This window comes from Chroicocephalus ridibundus, chromosome 9 (genome assembly GCF_963924245.1).
Source record: "Chroicocephalus ridibundus chromosome 9, bChrRid1.1, whole genome shotgun sequence".
Taxonomy (NCBI): domain Eukaryota; kingdom Metazoa; phylum Chordata; class Aves; order Charadriiformes; family Laridae; genus Chroicocephalus; species Chroicocephalus ridibundus.
Genome location: NC_086292.1, coordinates 23,246,919 through 23,270,438, shown reverse-complemented (window position 1 = coordinate 23,270,438; position 23,520 = coordinate 23,246,919). Strand labels below are relative to the sequence as shown.

At 47.5% G+C, this 23,520-nt stretch overlaps 1 protein-coding gene across 4 annotated transcripts in view; it reads right to left on the bottom strand.

Annotated features, from left to right (window-relative positions):
• Nucleotides 1–23,520, bottom strand: part of HTR2C (5-hydroxytryptamine receptor 2C) — a 269,572-nt gene that overhangs the window by 168,880 nt on the left and 77,172 nt on the right. Inside the window, exon 1 of one of the 4 annotated variants that reach the window (XM_063346040.1) lies at nucleotides 1,727–1,861. The exons of the other annotated variants lie outside the window; for them this stretch is intronic. The gene's annotated coding sequence lies outside the window, so the exon portion shown is untranslated. Of the gene's footprint in view, nucleotides 1–1,726; nucleotides 1,862–23,520 lie in introns of those variants that run through there. 4 annotated transcript variants of the gene reach the window in all.

Below are 23,520 nucleotides of genomic sequence, written 5' to 3'. Positions count from 1 at the left end.
ATCTCCATCCAGACATGTTCTTCTCTCCTTCCTCTCTTCAGGGTCCAAAATGCTTGTGATGACATCCAAAGCAGACAGACGGATATGCACAAGCAGATAGCCACCAGGAAACAGCAGTCAGTGAGAAGATGCTCTTCCAGAGGGCAATGCAGGCAGGAACCTGATTTGGGTTTCCACATCGCTCCCCGAAGGTGCCTGCCTTTCTTCGTGCCACAGCTGAGTTGGTTCAGGTGAGCGGCTTCCTTACTTAAGACACCACAAATGCCTGAATGTTGGGGTGCCATCTCCCTCCACTCCCCAAAAAATCCTCATCTTTGCCAAGCCTTGTCTCTAAACAAGGGCCCTCCCTCCTTAGACAGGTTCCCCCAGATGGAGTTGTCCAGGACAGATAATGCTCTGTATGAAGAAACAGAACATTATGGCAAGAAGGAAAAACACACTAAATCAAGGGGAAATCAGGATCCTCCCCCAGGCACTGAGTCTCATTACAAATCCCCATAAAGACCATGATTTTCCAAGCAAGCAACATCTCTTCTACAAAAGAATTTGAAATGTAATGATGCCTCTTACAACTCAGAAAAACAATCACCGTGGCTAATTAAATCATTCGTAATAAAAAAATGACACATTCTGACATGCACAAGGAAAGTGCGAGTGTTTAATACCACACCCTGTGATAAGGAATAAACAGTTGGCTCATTCTGTAATATCAGTCTTAGAATTCAGAGCAGTTGATGAATATGCTTTTGGGCAAAGTGCACGGTAACCGGTTACCTTCCCGCGGACAGCAGGAAAGCTGACTCACGGAGAGCGCTGCTACCCTGGCATCATCCAGCATCAGCCGGCAAAAATCACACACACAGGAGGGGGGGCAAGAGGCTGCCCTGAAAAGGAAAAGTTTCGTTTTGCTGAAGGGAAAAAAGAAATCAGCGTATCCTCAGTAATTTCGAAGCCATCTGACACACATGAACTTTAATTCTAGGTTGCTAAATCAGTGCTATTAAAAAACAGGGCTTCTTGTAGCAATTTAGTGACTTGCACTGTTCTAATTTCAGCCCAAGTTGGCAAGGAGAACTGGGGAAAAAAGCAAACAAAATATCTATGCATCCATGTGATCGTATTTTTTTTCCTAAATAAAAATTAGTTCCCACACATCAAGTCAGATTCTGAAGTGCCACATTCATTTTTGGCTCCTAGCAACTGTTACATAGATCTGGTCCAGAAACAGAGCAGTATTTTTGTACGCATTTCCACAAAATTACTCTTTTGTCTGTTCCAGTTCAGAATTGTATCAATACGAAGAAGAACAAGATTTCTCAGAAACGTCCACCTATTAAAATGTGAAATTTCATTGAAAACATCCCTGAGATGGCAAATTTTCTCCAGCTTCAATCAGCCCCAATAACTGAGTAATAAAAAGGAACAGGCACCCCGCTTCCTCAAGGCAGCAAGATTTCATCTCTCCAAAAGTGACCGACGATCCAGGCTCTCTATCACATCCCTTTGCAGGCTCTCTCCTCCAGAAGCAGTTCAGTAGGACATGCCGTTTGTCCTCCACTCTCTACATTCCTATACCATTCTGTAACATTCTGAAATCATACCTCTGATCAGACGTCCATTTCCCCTCCTGCCCCAGCCCCCACCCTCGAACAATCAAAAATGGAAAGGTTGGGGGAGGAAGAAATGAAGCCAAAAGCGAACCTCCTCAGGCACGAAAGGCTCTTACCATCCTGCAAGGCCACAGCCACCCCAGGGCGACGTGACAACTCTGGGGGTGTCTCCTCGGTACGCACCCATTGGCGCCCGGCAGCAAGCATCAGGAACCTTTGGCGAGCAGGTGAAAGAAGAGGCTGGAAAAAAAGTAAATTGTGGTTCCAAGAGAGAAGCGTAAGCTCACTCTCGGGCATGAGATGATGAAATGAAATGCCGAACTTCACCCTAATGATATGAATCACGCATTTGGCCCTCAGACAAACGTCTTGTCTTTCTTTGCTATTTAATGTGAAAGCATTTTGACTGAGAAATCCTGCCGCACAGCAAGGTCGCACTTCTCCAAAATCTTTCACACGTTCCAAGTAAACACTCAAACACAGTCTACCTACCCAAACCATGTAACCTTTGTGAGGGAAACCACGCAGCACAGCTAAGGCTTTTTTACATGACTGATACCCTGAGCACATGAGCGCGGATAAGACGGTATTATCCGTCTGTGGGCGAGAGCTCTTTACAAGCCAGAGGAACTCTGCAGCAATCCATGCTGGAGCAGAGACTTGCCACCACAGGCTCCGGGAGGTCCGTGTAAGCAGGTCCCAGCCGGCCACCAAACTTCCCCGGCTTTGAGCAAGTCGTATTGCCACGAGTTTCTCCCCAGCTGAACCACTAAAGAGGACATTTCCTGGACTATCGCGATACCACAACAGAGCCACACGAACTGTGGTTATACCAGCACAGCTGCTTTATGTTAACACTAAACTGCCCTAAAAGCAGAGGGTTTTCAGCAGAAACTAGAGATACCGTGATCTGTGAACTTACAAATAAGTGAGTTACAATCCACATGTCCAGGTCTTTTCACAATGTGTGATAGAAAGAGGGTAAATTAGCAACGACGTTGCAGAGGTCATGCCTAAACGACTCAGGAGTCTCCGCTCCACCTACGAAAATGACAATTAGCAAAGAATCACAGGAATGAGAACCGCCTGCAGCGAGAGAAGCATGAGCATGGCACATTTTGGCAGCTCTGTGCGAGCTTTAATGGGGCAGCTGTCGGGTAGGAGCAGCATCGCGGCGACAGAGGGAAACGGGAGCTCCTGATCTCCTGGGTGTGTGCCATTGCATTGAGCGCGGCGGTTTGGTTATCTTCCCACGGTGAAATGTTACTCTGCTGTTCTGTTCAAGACAGGAGCAAGACTAATATAGGTCTTTATTTGCCACAGACATACTCCTATCTCTATCCTGTGAAAACATTCTCTAGTGGTGTCAGCGCTAGGACCCGGCAACACAATTTCTTCCTACAAGCAAGTCAGGCTGCGGCAAGAGCTAAATAAATTCAAACCAAACTGCAGGACACGTGCCTCTGCGAATGTCTCCTCTCAAAAGTTCCTAAGAAGCGGTATCTGGAATGGAAAGCAAGAGAGGAGCACGGCAAAGGAGAGGAGAGGGAGGAAGACAAGAGGGAACGATACCATTTCACCATAGGAAATGCAGAAGAGATGGGAGTGAAAGAGAATATGCCACACGCTGAACATGCTGAACGCTACAATAAATGCCAAAAAATGGGACTGATACAGAGGACACAAAAATACAGTGTGTTCCCCTTAACTGCATGCTATTCTGGTGGCAAACAAAAAAGAATAAAAATGAAAAACTTACTTCTTCCATAAACTAGACTTGTAATAAAAGTCAGGGCCTAGGGTTTGCCAGAGTTCAGTATGTCGGCGCTCCAGGCGCCCCAGAGAGGTAGGGAGCCCCTCCCCAGCCTGCCATCTCCACGTCGCTTCCTACGTGACCGTCTTTCCCCAGCATAAAGTACCAGGAGAAGCGCACCCTGAATGGAAGCCATATGTTATCGGTGGGGAGGAGGGATGAAGCAGGCAGGAGCTGCTTGCAGGTGCACGGCTGAACAAACTGCCCTCAAGATGGCCCATAGGCGCAGCCAACAAACCAGCCCTACAAGGGAGGCCTGGGGCCAGCAACAGCCCCAGACAAGACCCTCTTGTGCCCACAAGCACAGCTCTTCCCTCTAAAATGTGTTTAGAGGTGACAAACCCACCACCTCTCCATCTGACTTTCACCTAGATTCCTGGGTTTACTGGTGGCTTTTACCTCCCGGCCTGCCCTGAGGCTTCCTTTGGGGAACCAGCGTCCAGGTTGATGTCCAGACGAGCAGAAGGAGACAGAAGTCGGCTGGTGCTCCTGCCAGTCCCCGTCCCCTCCAGTCCCCCCACCTCCAGCCTGGCCGGGGAGAGCCGCGCAGACAGGGCTGCTGGAAGGGCCAGCCTCACCCTGAACTGCCATTACTTTGTTCCTCTCTCCCAAAATACTTGCTTGAGCCTGAGCACGCTTCTCCCCTTGGCTCTTTGTAATCCTTGCTTGCAGCTTTTGTCTACAGATGTCAATATATTCCCTCCTACCCTCTCCACAAAATGATGCATATGCACAAGCCCTTACTTTCCCGCCCCCCCCCCCCTCAAATTTCCACCTCTCTTTCCTTCTATCAAAGTACTTCTGGTCCTCTCACCACCTCCAGCACAGAAGAACACTACATTTTTAGCACACAATACTTCACCTCCCCATTTATGCTTTTCTTTTTGTTTGGTCTATTATATCTAGGGAGAAAACATTTCCATTAATGGACACGGCGTTAATTCAGAGTCAGAAAATTTTAGTACCCTGGATGCCAAATTCTCATGATGATATCACTCTTCCACAAAAAATCCCCTACATTAAATAGGAAAAACATGCACATACGTGCATACGTAGCATGGGGTAGAGTGAGAAACCACAGGAACAGAGTCCTCAGGAGCAGAAAAAGCGCTGGGCAGAGCTAGGCAGAGAGGCTGCGCCCAGGAGCCCTGCCCTGGCTTACGATGCTGCTGCTCAGACGTGGCCGTGCCACTCTCTGGGCACTTGGGCACATCTACGCTGTCTCACTCCACCTTCGCTAGCACACTGCATGCAGCACTGTGCCACACGGTTATTTTAACCCACAGCCGCTGTGAGCTAATAGCCCTGCTGAAAGCCAAGATGGTCAGGAATAATAATTAGTGTTTTATCACTGAGGAAAAGCACCATGTTTTTGCAGCTGCCTCGGTTGGAGCTTTCTGACCACAATCCCACAGCCACCTTCATCCAAGAGTAGTCCAAGCCCTGCTTCGGCTTGGGAACAGCCTGCCACCGCAGGAGGTGTAAAAGCCAGCCCACTCCTGGTTGCCAGGAAGCTGCTGCGGAAACCCCAGGTGGCACCCAGAGCCCTGCCAGGGCTGGTACAACCACCAAACCTGACCGTCTCTGCCAGGGTCACAGCGCCGTGGGAGGCGCTGAGTGCAGAGAGACAGTGCTCCCGCAGGGAGACGAACGTCCTTCTTCACCACCTCCTCGCTCACAGCTCCAGCGCTTTATGACGGGCACAGGGCACTGTTCCTGATCTCCAGCAGCCCTGGTAAGACAGCCGTCCTAAAGCTTACACCCAGGGGCTGGCAGTTGTCTCGGCAGCAGACAGTACGGCATCCTCCAGGAGCGCGGGAGGCAGAGGAAGACCCATCCCCTCCTCGCTCTGCCCACGCACGCACCCACCGCAGGCAGCGGGGCCCACGGAGAGGTGGCCTGGGAGGGATAACGGTAGAGCACATCCACGCTACAGTCACTGTTAGGGTGCTCAACAGCAAGGGAAAACAAGTTTAATCTCCTATATTCAAGGCATATGTTGCCTCAGATCTAGAAAAACAATAGCAGCAATACTTCACATAGAACAGAACCACCAAACAAATGGAGCAGCTATGCCAATTCTGTGCAGACGTCCCAAAAAAATAACAATTTATACTACACTGCATACTGTTTTGCCATCGTGTTATCTGCACATTTTTTCATATAGACATTGAGTACAGCATTTCCAGCAATATACGTGGATTGTAGGATCTTCTCCATATGGAGAGTACCAAGATAAGGGGCACTTTTGAAATATGGCAAAGGAACGAGACGAGATGCTGACTGGTTAGTGCAATTCTTGAAATGTCAAGTATTCCTTTAAAGTACTAGATGAGCTTATTAGGTAATATAATTATTGCATTAAGACAAAAACATTAAATGTTGTATTTATTTAGGGCAGGAGCTTCAAGAACACCCGAGCTATTGGGCAAAGCAACAATTACAAGGGGTCGCAGTCCTTTGAAGGCACTCTCTCTCCTCCCCTATTCTTTTTCTGATGCGATCTACAAACTGTTAAAACTTTCCATCAAAACATATTTGCCGACCATTCACGCACAGGGAAGCGCTGGTCACGTCACCCCGGCAGCGTCCGGACAGCCATGAGAGCTGCTGGGGGAGGCGCAGGTCCCGCTGCCCGCATCAATAGCGACGGTCTCGCTCCTCCTACGGAAGACAGCGCTGCAAATCACCGTGCCATCCTCAGGCTTTGAAGGGCGCCCAACTGAAATTCAGCTATGATAAACTCGGGTCTAATCCTGTTAAGTTTTGGTATGGACTTTAAAGGAGAAGGAGTTTAATTCTTAAATTCGTACTCACCGCAGCACTAAGTATATGGGTTAATTACAGGCAGCTCCTCTTTCCGGTTAGTTTCATTTTTATTTTGCATATAAAAATCAATTCTCCGTACGTATTATAAGCACGCTACCTCTGGATTCCCTGAACAGGGTGCGGACAGCAGCAGCAAGGGAAGTTTAAACAAGAAAATCATTTGCACAAGCGCTGTGAGAAGTCGGAATAGCTGTACCATAATGAAAACATGTTGGAATGAATTCATTGCCATCTGTCTTTATTTTGCTAACCAGCTCAATCAGACACCACAAATATACTCAAACACGAGAAAAATATTTAAATTATTTGTGCTATGTCATTTTTCAACATGTAACTCTCAGTGTCCCCTGTTTTTATTGGTATTGAATGCCCATCGATAGCAACGAATTCATTCATGCACAGCCTTTGGAATACGCCTATGCAACTTCAAATCCGTATTATCACCATAAATGCAAAAAAAGCCCCCAGTAAAAGCTACAACATTACAAATATTTTAAAGATATTCAAGGAAGCATGACAAAAAAATACCCAAAGAAACATTGTTCCTTGGTGTCATAGTAATTAAAAAGCCCTGCAGCTTTTGTAATTGTTGGATAGGAAAAAGCCCCCATAGTTCTACCACAACAGTTCTCATGCAACGCGTAACCCTCCCGAATGAGAAGGAAACGATGGAGAAAGAGGCAAAGCGAGGGAAGAAAACAGACCGTTAAGAAAAAAACAGAAAATAGTAAGGAGAAACTGTCCAAAAACAATTAATGGAAGAGGAGGAAACAAACGCAGAGCTCTGCCCTCCGCAGAGCTGCGGGATGGTGCCCCGGGGCCAGGCTCCCCCCGCACCCCATCCCTCACCCATGGCCCTTCCCGGGCAGCCCCAGCCATTCCCATCCACATGGCCCCAGGGCAGGAGAGGGAGGACGGCTCTGAGGGGAGACCACGCTGCCCGGACACACTCCTGGGGAGACGGGGGTTACTAGACAACGTCAGCCTCAGCAGCTGCCCAGAGGCAGCTCATTCCTTTCCATCCTTCACACTGAAAGACACCTTTGGCCCTTCCAGCCCCCAGCCTGCAGAGGCAGAGCCGCAGCAAGCGCCGTCCCCCCGAGCAGGCAAGCTGCCCGCGCGTCCATCACACGGCCACCGGCTGCAGCCCGGACCTAAGGAACTTCCATTTACTGCAAAGAGGACTCAGCGGCAGATCATGGCTCCGCAGCACGCCAGGTGGGAGTTCGTGCTCAGGAACTGGTACAAAGTGAGGGTTTATGGCACATATCTGTTCCAGAGCTCGACTTATGTCAAAAACCAAAAGTGTAACATTACAAAGGTGAAGCGCATCCCGTCCTCCCAGCACACCATCACAGCTGTTTTCTCAAACGGCAACAGACACCAAGCAAACACCAAACTCTTCTCACACAGACCCACCTTCCTCTGCTCAATGCTCCTCCTCCACCGGGACACCAAACAGGGCAAATCTTCAGCAACAGACAGCAATTCGAAGGATGCAGAACGACAGATTCCTAACAGCAGGCAGGCACACACGTGCACACTCACAAACCACCCGGCACGGCCCATCATCCCAGGTTCATACAGTCTGTAGAGGGCTTGCTGGCAGAAATACAGCAGCCAGAGCGCAGGCAGAAAGCAAAACCCTTCTGCTTCAGCTGAGCCGCTGCCGGCAGCTGCCTGTGAGCCAGGGCACGGGGCAGCACCTCTCGCTCCCTGGTACAAGGCATGTATAGGGAGAGCAGGCTGGGAAGACCCACGGGGCTTGGTAGTTCAGATGCCTACTCCACGTTCGGCTTTAGGAAAGGGGACCGGAGTCCCTGGGGAACAGAGAATTGCAATCCTGTTCATTAGTGGTTATTTCGGGCAAGAAGCAAAGTCTGAAGTTCTCCCTGTCTAAGACACCTTATAACAGGCTTCTGTGCCCAGCACTCATTCCCTGCCGCCAGCCTCGCACACCAGGAACGCTGCTGCTACCACAAACACGAGGGAACTGAGCGGGACCGTTGACAGCAACAAGCAAATTTCGTGCTGTACACAGCAGAGCTGCAAGTGCGTTAGCAGAGGGAAAATCGGCACTTCACGGAGGTTCATGGCTTTTACAGTGGAAATACATGAAGGAAAGCTCTGCTGACTCTTGGCATTTCTCTTTTTTTTTTTTAGTCTTTTTTCCTGAGTTTGTATTTTCCATCACATGCGGACAATACTAAATTTGGAATTCTTCAGCTGTGCACAGCAGTAAAAACATGTAGTCCTCTAACGTTGCCTCTTGTGAAATCTTTGGGTTTCTGGCACAGTGTCGTTCTTCCTAGCACAGGCTAGAGATACAGAGAATTCCTCAGTGCAACCTAGAGACTAAATTTGTTTTGTGTAAATAAACATTTCAAAATAACTTGGATTAGTGGCTGGAGCTATGCCAGCGGGCACCCCAGAATACAGTCACTACTGCCAGGCTGAACACGAGCAGCTGAACCCCAGCACGGAGCAAGAGCTCCCAGAAGAGACAAAGGAAAGACAGGAGCTGGTACGTCAGCACCTGCCTGGGACATCGAAAATGTTGGGTAGAAACAGAAAGCTTCCCTAAACACGCCACAGAGGAAAGTCACCACTGGGGAATGTGACGCTCAAGGGCAGCCTTGGCTGCAGTGACTATGAGGTGGTGGGGTTCAAGATCCTTGTGGCAGTGAGGAGGGCACACAGCAAGCTCATTCCCCTGGATGTCAGAAGAGCAGACTTTGGTCTCTTCAGGGATCTGAAGAGCGGCAGTGTACCGTGAAATATAGCCCTGGAGGGAAGCAGGGCCCAAAAAACCTGGTTAATATTCAAGAACCGCCTCCTCCAAGCTCAGGAGTGATGCATCCCAAGAAAGAGGAAGTCAGGCAAAAACACCAGGAGGCCTGTGTGGATGAACAAGGAGTTCCTTGGACAGACTCAAACTCAAAAAGGAAGCCTACAGAGGGTGGAAGCGAGGACAGGTAGCCTAGGAGGAATACAGAGAAATTGTCCGAGCAGCCAGGGATCAGGTTAGGAAAGCCCTGATAGAATTAAAAGCCCTGACAGAATTCCCTGATAGAATTAAATCTGGCCAGGGACATCAAGGGCAACAAGAAAAGCTTCTATACGTAGGTCAGTGATAAAAGGAAGACTAGGGAAAATGTGCGCCCTCTCCAGAAGGAAACGGGAGACCTGGACACCTGGGATATGGAGAAGGCTGAAGTACTCAGTGACTTCTTTGCATTGGTCTTCCCCAGCAAGTGCTCTTGCCACACCGCCCAAGTTGCAGAAGGCAAAGCCCCATTCTCAGGGGCTCTGAGAATGAAGAGCTGCCCACTGTAAGTGAAGACCTGGTTCGAGACCATCTAAGGAACCTGAAGGTGCACAAATCCATGGGATCTGATGAGATCCATCCACATGTCCTGAGGGAACTGGCAGATGAAGTTGCCAAACCCCTATCCATCATATTTGAGAAGTCGTGGCTGTCTGGTGAAGTTCCCACTGATGGGAAAAGGGGAAACATAACCTTCATTTTTAAAAAGGGAAAAAAGGAAGACCTGGGGAACTATCGGTCAGTCTCATCTCTGTGCCTGGCAAGATCACAGAGAAGATCCTCCCGGAAACTCTGCTGAGGTATGTGGGAAATAAAGAGGTGACCAGTGACAGCCAACATGGCTTCACTAAAGGTAAATCATGTCTGATAAATTTGATGACCTTCTATGACAGCGTTACAGCATTGGTGGATAAGGGAAGAGCAAATGACATCACCTACCTGGACTCGTGCAAGGCATTTGACACTGTCCCGCCTGACATCCTTGTCTCTAAACTGAAGAGACATGGATTTGGTAAGGCCACACCTGGAGTCCTGCGTACAGCTCTGGAGCCCTCAGCACAAGAAGGACGTGGACCTGTTGGGGTAAGTCCAGAGGAGGCCACGAAGATGCTGGGAGGGCTGGAGCCCCTCTGCTGTGACGACAGGCTGAGAGAGCTGGGGGGGGTTCAGCCTGGAGAAGAGAAGGCTCCAGGGAGACCTTTGAGCCCCTTCCAGTCCCTAAAGGGGCTCCAGGAAAGCTGGGGAGGGACTCCGGATCAGGGAGGGGAGCCATAGGACGAGGGGGAATGGTTTTAAACTGGAAGAGGGGAGATTTAGATGAGATCTGAGGAAGAAATTCTTTGGTGTGAGGGCGGTGAGCCCCTGGCCCAGGTTGCCCAGAGAAGCTGTGGCTGCCCCATCCCTGGAGGTGTTCAAGGCCAGGCTGGACGGGGCTTGGAGCAACCTGGTCTGGTGGGAGGTGTCCCTGCCCAGGGCAGGGGGTGGCACTGGATTATCTTTAACGTCCCTTCCAACTCTAACCATTCCATGTTTCTATGATTGCTTCTGACATCAAAAAAAAAAAAAAAAATCAAGCACACGCCGCAAAAGGCCTCTCAGAGGAGAGCAAAGATCACAAATAAGCTGTTACTGGAAGGAAAGATCCAAACATCTTTCTGAAAAGGAACAGGGAAAGCAAATCAAGGAAAGAAAAAGAAAACCAAAAACATCAAAATACCTAAACCAGAAAGAAACAGCAAAGAGAGTTTACTTTATTGAAAACTCTGTGTAGCTTACAGGCTGAGAAGCTGACATTTGGGAGGGTATCTGTTTTTATCCCTCTAGCAGTTTAGCACTGATGCTCTAGAAGACTTCCTTCACTGCTCCAGCTGCAAACCCCACTTCCATCAGAGGACCGCACACCCCGCGCTGTCAGGGGAAGGGTGTTTGACTCCGGGAACTTCAGCACAATCCTGGCGGAGGAGATTCTAAACAATGTAGTTTGAGAGCCACTCAGGTCCATAATTTTTCATCTAAATCCTTTGCCAGAGAATAAGTCTTTCTGCATCCTTTCCTTTTTACAGAAAACTCATTTAATTCAAAATGACAGAGATGAAATGAAATACCTCCCATTTGAAGAAAGCAAAGGTCAAAGAAAGTTTCAATCTCTGGATTAAAAATAATAATACTAAGTAGCTCTAGCCCCTACATTGATTTAATTCTAAAGAGGTAATTAAAAAGTGCTCTACTTGGAAAGACTTACAAAGCAGGCTTGCAAACTGAATACCCAGACAATTGCACGCCAGAAAGCTGGGCGCATGTCATGAATAACGGGACGGCTGAGAGCTGTTCCAGTTTGCTGTTTTTCTTTATCCAGATAGGGGGTTGATGGAAACTACAAATGCAGAGAGGATATTTGATAAGGGAGTGCTTGTTATGAAAAGATGGCTTAAGATGCAGATGCTGAAGACTGGAATATGCCCCAATCCTCTTATAGAGGGTAATTCCCACAGCCCTTGTGCTCTGAACATCCGGCTCACAAACTCTTCTTGCTTTTGCAATGGAGCTAGATTAGCTCCTAAAAAAAAAAAAAAAGAAAAACAGTCTTTCAGAAATATTAAAAAAACAGGATGCCCGCAAAGCCTGTGAGAGGCGGGCTGGTGTCTGTGGTTTATGATGCACGTAGACAGGAGGTAAACACCAGCAGAAGTTATCTACTATAAAATATTGAGTAACCGGCCCATTATCAGACACTCTCATCATGATAACAGCCTCCCAGCTGAGATTGGGGTATTAATATTGGGACGTTGATAGCTTCCTCTAATAACTTTGGCCTAAAAACACATAAGCCGCTTTTACATTTTTAATTACAGCTGGATTTTATTCTGGGCCTATAATCCTTTTCCAGCAATTGGATTAATGCAAATAAAGATTTAAAGGAAGGAAGAAAAAAAAAAAATCCAGTGAAAGCAAAACCGCCCCGGCAGAGGAGAGCCACAGCCCCCAAGGAGCCCTTGGCTGCAGCGGGACCCACGGAGCGAGGGCAGAGCGGAGCTTCCCACAGCCACCACCAACACCCACAGGACTGAGCTTGGAGGGGCTTACGTGCCCAGGCCCCTAGGAAAAATACCTGGAAGTAAAGCACTGCTCTCACGGTACCCTCTGCACCGCATGCACTTTCTTCCCAAACATCAGAACCTATTTTTCAACATCTCACGTCGGGTCTCTATTTGTACTAATGTAGACTCAGGGCAAGCAATGTGATGAGGCTACTGAGCCGATACCACCATCTTCTAATACAACTACTGCTCCATCACACATTTCCATAGCCTAGGAAACTTCCTTATTTAATTCTTTCTGTTCACAGTGATGTCTCTGCACAGCGTATACCAAGCCTGATGAGGGGGCACAGAACAAACTCAGAGGCAAGCAAGTTTTGTTCGGTCTGCGGCTCCTGGAAGATCTTGGGAGCGCGGTAAACAAAACAAAGCACTATGTGTTAAAATCACCATCCTTTATGCGATAAATCCGAGGCAGGAGAGTGCCTCTCATCACTCCTGGTTCTAGCACAGCTGGCCGTGATGACCACAGCGCACAGCCCCTGCACGGGGCAGGGGGGCAAAGACATCCCCTGCAGCCGGCAGCTTTAGCCATTTTAGTCAGTCTTCTCCCCAGCGTAAAACAAACAAAACATCATCGTTAGTAATCCTATGAAAGGCAAAGCTCCCCAAAATTCCCACTAAAGGTAATAATGCTTTCAGTAGCAACTGGAATAATACATAGTGCAGTTCCCCCGAGAGCTGTTGGCATTTCCTCGCTGTCACTGAAAACACGTCCTGTATCACCCCCACCCCCCGCTTTTAAATTTAATTTCAGTGCAGCAAAAGAATCACAGTTTTCTATTGCAGTTCCTGTTCTTGAACAGGGCTTCAGGTCTAGAGAGCAGGATTTGGCCCATTACAGATCCAGACTACAGCCAGTTGAGAATGGACTTTAATTTTTGCAGCCTCCCCAAGCCACTTTAGGTGCAATATTTGCCCTTGTAACAATTTTTGCTTTTAAATATCTAATTCCTTATTTTTTAGCACTTAACGAGGATAGCTACTATTCACACGAATATTCAGTTTGTCAGAATCACTGAATGAAAAACCTCATCGTTTTAAAAGCACCAGTTCACGGCAGAGAAGACACAGAACATGGCTCTGCGTTTGCTGATGCAGACGGGTGACTCCAACTGGCCAAAAAAACCCTGCAATCATTAAAGCGCTTTTCAAGACATAACATTTTCAAAGTACTAGAATAAAAATGAAAGGTTTTTAAATTAAAAACAAAACCAGAAGATTCAGTTTTACTTTGCTCTTTTGCTTTACCAAAAAAAACCCACAAAACAAACCCCAAAAAAACGCAAACAAACCCCCAAACCATAAACGTTGATACAAGATTTACACAACATTTTCCTGTTACATGAAAAAGGCAATTTTTCCCACCAAGCTTTAAGTGATCGGTCAAAGCACAGAATGTGCTCAAAAAAAAAGCCAACAACCCAACACAAGAGTGTCAGTATATACGACCCTAAAATGAATCACCTCGGGGGCCAAAATTAAATCCCTGCACTATTTAAGTCCCGCTAAGACTTTTATTTTTTTTGAGATCTGGAGAATTGCAATGACCCTGGAAGTTCTTGCCACTGCCTTGTTTTCACTGATGAACTGTAGCAATTTTTGGACCTCATGTCATACACAAGAATAGTATGAGCAGGATAAGAGGTAACGGGCACAAACTTGAGCATGAGGAGGAACTTCTTTCCTGTGAGGGTGGCAGAGCCCTGGCACAGGCTGCCCAGAGAGGTGGTGGAGTCTCCGTCTCTGGAGACATTCCAAACCCGCCTGGAGGCGTTCCTGTGCCACCTGCTGTGGGTGACCCTGCTCTGGCAGGGGGTTGGACTGGATCATCTCCAGAGGTCCCTTCCAACCCCTGCCAGTCTGGGATTCTGTGAGCACGCACCAAATAAATAAATTTTAAAATCCTACAAAAAAAACCCAAAACCCCCAACACCCACAACGTTTCTTGCAGGTATTTTGTCTCCTTGCCAGGCGTAAATTGAGCTCCGTTATGTCCACATTGCATGCGCTGTGTATGTGACAAATACACACAGCATGTACAATGAGGACACTATGGAGCCAGAGCAGAGGGGTCACAGCAAGTTGCTTCACGGAGGAAAAAATCAGCGTCTGGTGGCCCAAGCCCCGCGGCAGTGCTGGGAACTGGTCTCCACTGGAAGAAGAGTTGATGTAGGCAAAAGCATATCCCAAAGATTCAGTTGTAGAGGAAAGCATCTCAAATCTGGTAAGTTAGAAGAACTGGAGTACATCAAAAGGCCTTGTAAGAAGAACGCATACAGGAAATAATCTAAGTTTAATTGCACTTATCAATATATCAGTCTAATGGTCCTGCGGTGTTACTGGAAGCCAACAGATTTATCAGTGCATTAAGCAGAAGTTTTAAAAATGGCTGCGCTTGCTTTTTTTTTTTTTTTAAACACTTGTTCTATTACATGGATCTTTAAAAACGCATTATTGATAATTGCTAGGAACACTCTGCAAAATATGAAGAAAATCTCCCAATCCTGTCAATTGCAAAGTATTTCAAAACTTTTTTTGTAAAACAGTGCTAAAGGCATGCTTTCAGAACTTTGTGCTTCAGGCTTACTATAAAACTTCCTTTACTTAAGCCCACGAGTGCTTTTATGGTTATTGCAACTAGATATTTATAAAAATCACAGTAGAAAAGATAGGCTCGAGACATATTAGCCATCTCTGACAAAAGACGCAAGAGATACATTAATCAAGTTTAAAATAAAAAAAGACCAGCAAAAATAAGATTAAAAATAGACCAATACCACAACACATTTCCTACTTCCATCTCTCACTTTGTCACCGACAACATGAGAAAGATGAGATTTGCCGCACACCCTGAGGGCTCACAGAACTGTTCTTCCTGGCATTAGGGTAGTGGCAGGGTGGGTTCCAAATGGATTGACCTTCATAAAAGCAATATTTTCCAGAAATTTCTTCCCATTAAAGCTCCCTAAGAAGTCTCTTCCTTTTTTTGTCCTAACGGAGAGGAAACGTCATATGGAAAACAGTATGGTATTCTTAGCCTTACAGTGTTTTCAAAACCATCATCTGTTGCCAGCTTCAGTCCTCTCCTCAACTATTAGGAGAGCAGGTCAGAATCGAACAACAAGTCATGAGATTCTTCGTAGTTAATATTAGGTTCTTGCTATTTCCTCACCTTCCGGAAACCTCCTTTTTCATAGCATCTTTTGGTTTATCTGTTGTTATGTAAATCAAAAACATATAAGCATCTTTCTTTCACAAATGAGGATTTAAGCCAGAGAATTTGTTTTTTCTTACCATTCATGGTAACCTTTTTAAATATTCTTCAACACAGCTTCGAGCACCCTCAGCGGCCTGAATATCTATTCACAAATCTGAGTCCCCGTATGGTAACACAGCACGGCTATTCTCATACTCTTCATCATAGCATGAAGGGTTTATCTCAGTCGAGCCTGTTTCTTGAGAGTCAAGGATACCCCTTTACCTGAAACAAGGTCAGAACTGCAGGAGCGAAGGCAGAACTCGGCTTTGTTATGCAAACACAATCTCGTTCAATAGTTGGTTTAATTTGGTTTTTCTAATAACCCGGAGATTTCTAACTCCTTGCGCTCCTATGTTGCTATGGCAGCATAAGATATAGTATAGCAGTTTCTATGAATCCGGTCAGATTCCAAAATGCAATTCTTCTTTCCAAGTATTAATTCATGGAATGATAAATAAAGTCAGATTAAAATTCATCCATTCACACCAGATAGTAAGAAGTGCAAGTTTCCTGTTCTTGACCTAGAGGAACTGCTTGGCCACTGGAAAAACAGCGTTCACTGGAGTTTCAACCAATCTCAAATGTAGTGTGTGCTCAGCAAAACAGCTGCCTTCCCTGGTACCCGTCACTAGGTCGGTGAACTGTGGCAGGTCCTCGCTCGAAGGCAGCCTCTGCCAGGGGCTGCAGGAAACAAGAAATCCAAAGCGGAAGCTCCTTTCAGCAGCTGCTGATCCTTACGGTTACCCACCTCGGCCACGTAACGAGAGAACCACCCTACTGCAGAGACAACTGTTGGTAGCGCACAGCATTCAGACTGGAGCACGTCTGTCCTTCATAACGCCCAAGTCCCACACAGACTTGTCACACTAGCAGCCAAGGCAGGCGATTTTTTTATATTCGATCAATTAAGCAGCTGAAACCCATACTCTTAAAATGAAAAGAACTGTACAGAACCCGTTACTATCTACATTGCCCATTTCTGTATGTCCTTCAGAAAAAGGCTCACGTGCTTATAATAACCAGAGGCTGCAATCTCTGCAAGTCAGTAAAATGCAGAGGATGACTCAAAGAGGGCAGAAGGGTTTGCCAGAAGTACAGAACCGATACCCGGCTCCCTCCTTCCCCCAGGAACCTCTCTCTCTCTCTCATGAATTCAAAAATTCTGAACCACATCTTCATAAAATGCAAACAAAAGATGGTGTTCTCTTTTACCAGCCTTCTTGGCAGAAAAAGATTGAAATTTATATCAAGTGTAGGCATATGTAATTACCCAAGTATATTTTCTATATCAAGCTGATAATAGGTCCTATTCACTATCCATTACATTCGAATGAACAAATGCAACCACCGAATGCCAGAAGTACATTCAGAATATTTAAAATTTCATGTAGTGAAGCCACTGACAATTTTTGAAATACTGAATTATGAATCCTTTAACACCTCGGGCTCACGGAACAGAAAATGATGATAAACTATATAGGTTAGGAGGTAATTTTAAAGGTCATTTGAAAACTTTTCATATGTTTCCATAAACTACCAGAAAGACAGAAACGAGAACAAATCAAGGACTTCAACATATATTAATCCGTCATGTTGCCATATACAGTATTAGCTTTGCAGTTATATAATGCCTATACACATTCAGTTTCTAATTTTATAAAAGAGGCAGCTCTTCTTATTCTATCTGAAGAGCATATCCATCTACAGGGCAGATTAACCATTCGGTTACTCTCAAACGTGTTCATCAATCACACATGATCAGGTTGCTAACAGCTTTCGGCACTCACGCAATTTCTCTCTCTGAACAGCTTTATCAACGTTACAGGGACGCTGACTTTTTTTTTTTTTCTTTTTTTTTTTCCCCACTAGAACAAGGAAAAGCCTGGAAGGCTTCAGCCCACGGCATGCCCCATGGGTGCCAATACAGAGTATGCGCCCAGCGACAGGCCTCTGGAAAGCGGAGATTTACCATGCCCCAAACTGGAGATGTGGCACGTGGTCAGGTTTGTGTGTCCAGACTCCACATGGCAGGGAGCAACTGTGCCCAGAGCAACTGCGGAGGGGTCTCTGGGTTACAGACAGGTCCAAAGGGGTATTTCAGACCCACATCCCAACCTTGAGCTGAAAGTCAAAGCTCCAGCACCCCTTAAAAGCTGGTCGTGGGTGGGCATGCGTGAAAGGGTCCGGAGAGTCAGGAGAAGGCCGAGGTCTCCCACCCACAGTGAAAGAGGAGATGCAGGGAGAAAAATACCACCTGGCAAGGGAGAGGTGACAAAGGGTGCTGCCGGCAAAAGCTTCACAGCTGGTGATGACCACTGAGAGATTGCTGCTGGAGGACAGTATTCAGAAAGCCATCAGGAGTTGGTCATTTTGATCTTCTGCCTAGCGTAGCGCTGGCAGTGATATGGGCTCCCAAAAGTTCCTGACCTCACCCTTGGCCTCACCCCCAGGCCTTCCCGAGCTCACCTCCCGGCCTCACACCCTCACGCCACGTCACTGTGTTAGACCCAACGCTTACACCGCACCGTCAATACGGCCCCGAAAGTCTCCTGTTTCACAGCACTGACCTTCAGAGTGGCCCATCTGCTCAATGCTGCTCACACTTCCTGAACTGGAGAATTGTTTTAAGAGAAGGAGAATTATTAATGAAAACTAGAAAACTAACATAAAACTCACTTTTCTTCCAGGGCATGAATCCAAAGTCTAATAGTTAATATTTCCAAGCAACACTTGAGCCAGCTCCAATTTTACTAATTAATGAGCAGCAATGCTCCTTAGCCTTTAAAGCATTCTGGCAACAGAAATCCCCAAGCCCAGCTTTGAGGAGAAGATCATGCCCCGCCTGTCGCTTATGCCAATGGACACGCTTGGCCTCCAAAGCTTAGGGGAGCATTTTCTTCTCTTCGAACCAGCACAAGGCTTACTTGGAGGGCCGTGCCGTGGCATCTGCTCTGGGACGGAGCGCAAGCCAGCGGAGTTTAACCATGCCCCAAGGTTCCACCGTGGCCTTCCACCCCATGGCCCTCCATCCATCACTTGGGAGCGGGGATAGGGAGGCCCCCGCATGCTCTTCTCTTTCCAACTCCTGCAGCTCTTACCTGCCCCCACATGGATCAGGTGGCACCGTCCACAAAGAGAAGCAACTACTCAGAGTATCCCAACATATACTTTTATGAAAGCATGTCATTTCACATGGAAAATATTGTCCTATTAAATAGAACGAAAACTGATCATTCTGAGATCAATCTAATTTTCTTTCTGCAAACAAATTTTAAAAGATGAGGACGGGGAATGCTAAAACAATTCTCATTTCTGCAATGGAATTTGAACAGACTATGATGAGTAAACAGAATTTCATATAACGGGTTTTTTTTCCTAAACTCCAGTGCTATCAAGCCTCGTTAGAAATTCCGCAGAAGCCAGGTCCCTGATAGTTTTCATCTCTTTCTGGGATTTCATTAGACCTAAAATCGAAGCAACTTTTGCATAAATAATTTCATCATACTAGAAAGCATGAGTTTGAGTTTGCTTCTAAAAACAGACAAGTATCTGAAATACTTTACTCGGCCACCAGGCCTGCCCACCCAGCGCCCAACGCTTCCATTACCATCCTAAAGCCTCACAAAATCACCAGGTGAATACGAGCAGCCACTCCTTCCAGTCGCAGCCTGTTCTTCATGCCCTGATTTAGCTTTCTTCAGCCACATCTCTTGTTCTAAAATAAAACCAAGAACTTCTCACAAAAAGTGACCGCAAGCAGGCCCACAATAAAAAAAAGTTTCTCCCAAACATGCACACAGGCAGGACCGGAGCGCCCTCAGCCCCAGTCTGAAATCTGGCTTCTGACTCTATCAGAACTTACTACTCCCCAAAAAAGATACCTGACAGATTCAGCACAGCTCATGGATCACGAGTGTTTGTGAGGCAAAACAAAAGGACTCAGAATTTACAGTACTCTCTGTACAGGAGACAAGGCTTTAATAGACCAGAGGCAGGAAAAAAGCAAAGCCTTTGCTCTTTAAGGAGAACCTATGGACCATCTTGTACATGTGGAGGGCAGTCAAATATTAAATGGGCAAAGCAAAATATCAGGAAACCTAAAAAAAAAGCTTCATATCCACAGTAACCATTCTTTCAGAAAATACTCAACAGAGCACAGCTGTTCTGACAATCATTTACTAACAACATGCGCTATATTAAAAATATTAGTATCTGAGCACCTAGGGGCAGGATATCTGCTGGGTGAGAGACCACAGCTGGGAAATATAGCTGAAGAGAACAATGAAAGCACTGAGGAAGCATGTAATCTTTAAAAAAAAAATCTTTTCCCGCACCACAGAAGAGCTCGAGCACGTGTCTTCACTGAGCAATTCGACCTGACAGTAAGCAATGCCCAGAGAAGTCCATCAAAGCATGCCTTTCCCCAGAGCATGGAGCAGCACAGAGATGGTGCTGGGAGTTTGAGCCAGGCACTGCCTTTCCCCAGGCGTCACCAGGGCCGGGACAAGAGTCACCAAACTCCCTGCCACGCTGCCCACATTTGGTTTTTCCATGTTGCCTTCTCATTGTCCGCCTGCATCTGCCACCACACTGCAGCCGGAGCAGTGGGAGAAGCTGGACGGCGCTCATCGAGGAAGGAAGGAGGGGCAGGGGCCCGGCAGAGAGGCCATGGCACCCGGCCTTCAGCTGGAGCAGACAGAGCAACGCCACACGTACTGCAGTCACGCCTTTGCCCTAAGAGCATGGCATTTGAGGGATGTCAGCTCTAATCCAACGTGGCAATCTTCATATTCCTGAAACACATCTCAACATTTCGCATTTCATAGAGTCATAGAATGTGTTGGGTTGGAAGGGACCTCTAAAGGCCATCTAGTCCAACCCCCCTGCAGTCAGCAGGGACATCTTCAACTAGATCAGGTTGCTCAGAGCCTCATCCAGCCTGGCCTTGAATGTCTCCAGGGATGGGGCCTCCACCACCTCTCTGGCCAACCTCTTCCAGCATCACGCCACCCTCAGTGTAAAGAACTTCTTCCTAATGTCCCATCTCAACCCACTCTGCTCTAGGTTAAAACCATTGCCCCTCGTCCTATCGCTACATGCCCTTGTGAAAAGTCCCTCCCCAACTTTCCTGGAGCCCCTTCAGGGACTGGAAGGGGCTCGAAGGTCTCCCGGGAGCCTTCTCTTCTCCAGGCTGAACCCCCCCCAACTCTCTCAGCCTGTCCTCACAGCAGAGGGGCTCCAGTCCTCCAAGCATCTCCGTGGCTGCCTCTGGCCCTGCTCCAACAGCTCCATGTCCTTCTTGTGCTGAGGGCTCCAGAGCTGGACACAGTACTGCAGGTGGGGTGTTTCATTTATTTATGATAGCAAAGAATCAAAGCTCCAGAAGGAAGATCGGCATTTTGATGTTTAGGGTAGACACTGATTAAACACTGAAATCATCTTGGAGATGGTCATAAATACAGCAGCTACTTCACAAATACACCTTTTGCAAAATGCCAGCCAGGCTAAAACCTAGCAGTTTGGTATTTATAAGCACCATGGGGTATATACCAACAATACAGCACCTGGAATACTCAATGCTGAACTAAATGCTTCCCAAAGAAAAAAGGCCACTTTGCATAAGCTTCTGCAAACTACATTTTATAAAATCTCCTTTTAAAACCTCCTTTTCTCAAATGACACTATGTTTGGTAAGCTGTATCTTTTGGTGCTTTTTAATTCCATTAAATTGTAAAAAGCAGTGATATAATGGGAAAGCCGAGGAAATCCAGTGCTGATGTACTACTACAATTAATTAGAAATATCTCCAAGTCATCATCACGGGGCAAACCATTTTGAATATGCAAGGTTTGCAAGTTTCAGTGATTTGTGTAAAACTATCAAAGACTTTCTTGCTATAAAGCTTCAATTCCCATTTCAGAAAACTTGGAAGCTGACCTACTTTCTTCATTATTAGGTCAGGAAATACACCATGCAAATTACTCTGGATGAATGTGTCAGCATTTCCATATTAATAGGTTGCATCCACAATGTATAACATCATCTGTTGGATAATAAGAAGCATTGTTATTATTTTCCAATGCGCTGGATGAATACATGTACCTAGTAGCACTATGGAAATGGTAATTAATTATACTTCAATAGAACAAGCTGAGATGTTGTCTCTGATCCACAGTACATAGTTGAGTTAGGTTATATGGGGCTATAGTACTTGGAAAAGATCCTTTTCTCACGATCCAGCTATTCACGAGACCATTTAGATATTGCATGGTGCTCCTGGAGGTCAGGGTGAAGATGGGGGAGGCAGGGGAGGGAAAGGCTGAGCACATTTCACAGAATTCCAGACTGGTAGGGTTAGAAGGGACCTCTGGAGATGATCCAGTCCAACCCCCTGCCAGAGCAGGGTCACCCACAGCAGGTGGCACAGGAACGCCTCCAGGCGGGTTTGGAATGTCTCCAGAGACGGAGACTCCACCACCTCTCTGGGCAGCCTGTGCCAGGGCTCTGCCACCCTCACGGGAAAGAAGTTCCTCCTCATGTTTACGTGGAACTTCCCATGGTCAAGTTTGTGCCCATTACCCCTTGTCCTGTCGCCAGGCACCACTGAGAAGAGCCTGGCCCCATCCTCCTGACACCCACCCTTTCAGTATTTATAAGCGTTGATAAGGTCCCCCCTCAGTCGTCTTTTTTCCAGACTGAAGAGACCCAAATCCCTCAGCCTTTCTCCATGAGAGAGGTGTTCCAGTCCCCTCAGCATCTTGGTAGCCCTTTGCTGTCCCCTCTCCAGCAGTTCCCTGTCCTTCTGGAACCGGGGAGCCCAGCACTGGACACAGCACTCCAGATGTGGCCTCCCCAGGGCGGAGCAGAGGGGGAGGATGACCTCCCTCCACCTGCTGGCCACGCTCTTCTTGATGCCCCCCAGGATGCCATTGGCCTTCTTGGCCACAAGGGCACATTGCTGGCCCACGGGCATCCTGTTGTCCACCAGGACTCCCAGGCCTCTTTCCACAGAGCTGCTCTCCAGCAGGTCACCCCCAACCTGTCCTGGTGCAGGGGGTTATTCCTCCCCAGGGGCAGCACCCTACACTTGCCCTTCTTGAATTCCATAAGGTTTCTCTCCACCCAGCTCTCCAGCCATTTGATTGTGAACACTCTCTGTTGCAATGCAGTTGCACGGTAGGACCTGATTTGGAGTCTCCTCATGCCAGCAGGTGAACCCAGCCTCCAGCCCGAGGGCTTTCATGCAGAGTGGCACAGCACTACTGCAGCAGCGGCATCAGGGAACCGTTGGTGACTGCTCACAAGATGGGGATGTGGACCCCAAGGCTCAAAATGAAGAAGAACACAGGATCACAGTGCCGGGCTGAGCAGGACCTCCGCCCCACCAGCAGCCCCCCGGGGAGCCCAGCAGCTCCTGGCTGAACAGAGGGAGCCTCCATACACCACCTGGAGAGATCATGCCTCGGGGAATTGCAGGTGCTGCCTGCTCCTGCTGGGCTCTCCATGCGGAGGAAGGCTTCAGCCCGAAAGCACCGTCTCCCACAGAGCCGGCAGCTTTGGCAGCCTTTTGCCATGCTGCAGGGACTCACCAGGACCAGTCATTCCCGGGCTCCCACCAGCATTCCCAGTGCAGGCTCTCCCCACCCCGAAGTGGTGGTACAGCACGCTGCTGTTCAACTGGCCCATGTCACCATCAACAGCTGCCGGTGGACATACACGGAGAGGCGGTTGTCACCGCTAATGTCAGCAGGGCCCTCCCACACCACAGCGCACCACCCGCAGGATCCCACCCAGCAGCCGTGGGGGCACCATCCCCTTTAGGAAGCAACTGCTGTGATTTCAGCATGGCGGCTTATACAGGCCCAGGGAAAAGCAACAGGAGGCCATCCACAAAAACAGACTCTGGCTCGGCCAGAGAACAGTGCTAAATGGCAAGTTAATCATGCCACTCACCTGCTACTATCCCGAAACAGCCTGAGGAAAAAGGAGGTTTGCAGGCACAGCGCCCCCAGTCCATCCCAGAAGGAAGGGGACTGGTCCCAGTTGCAGGAACAGCCTTTCCAGCTGTCCCTGTGCACTGA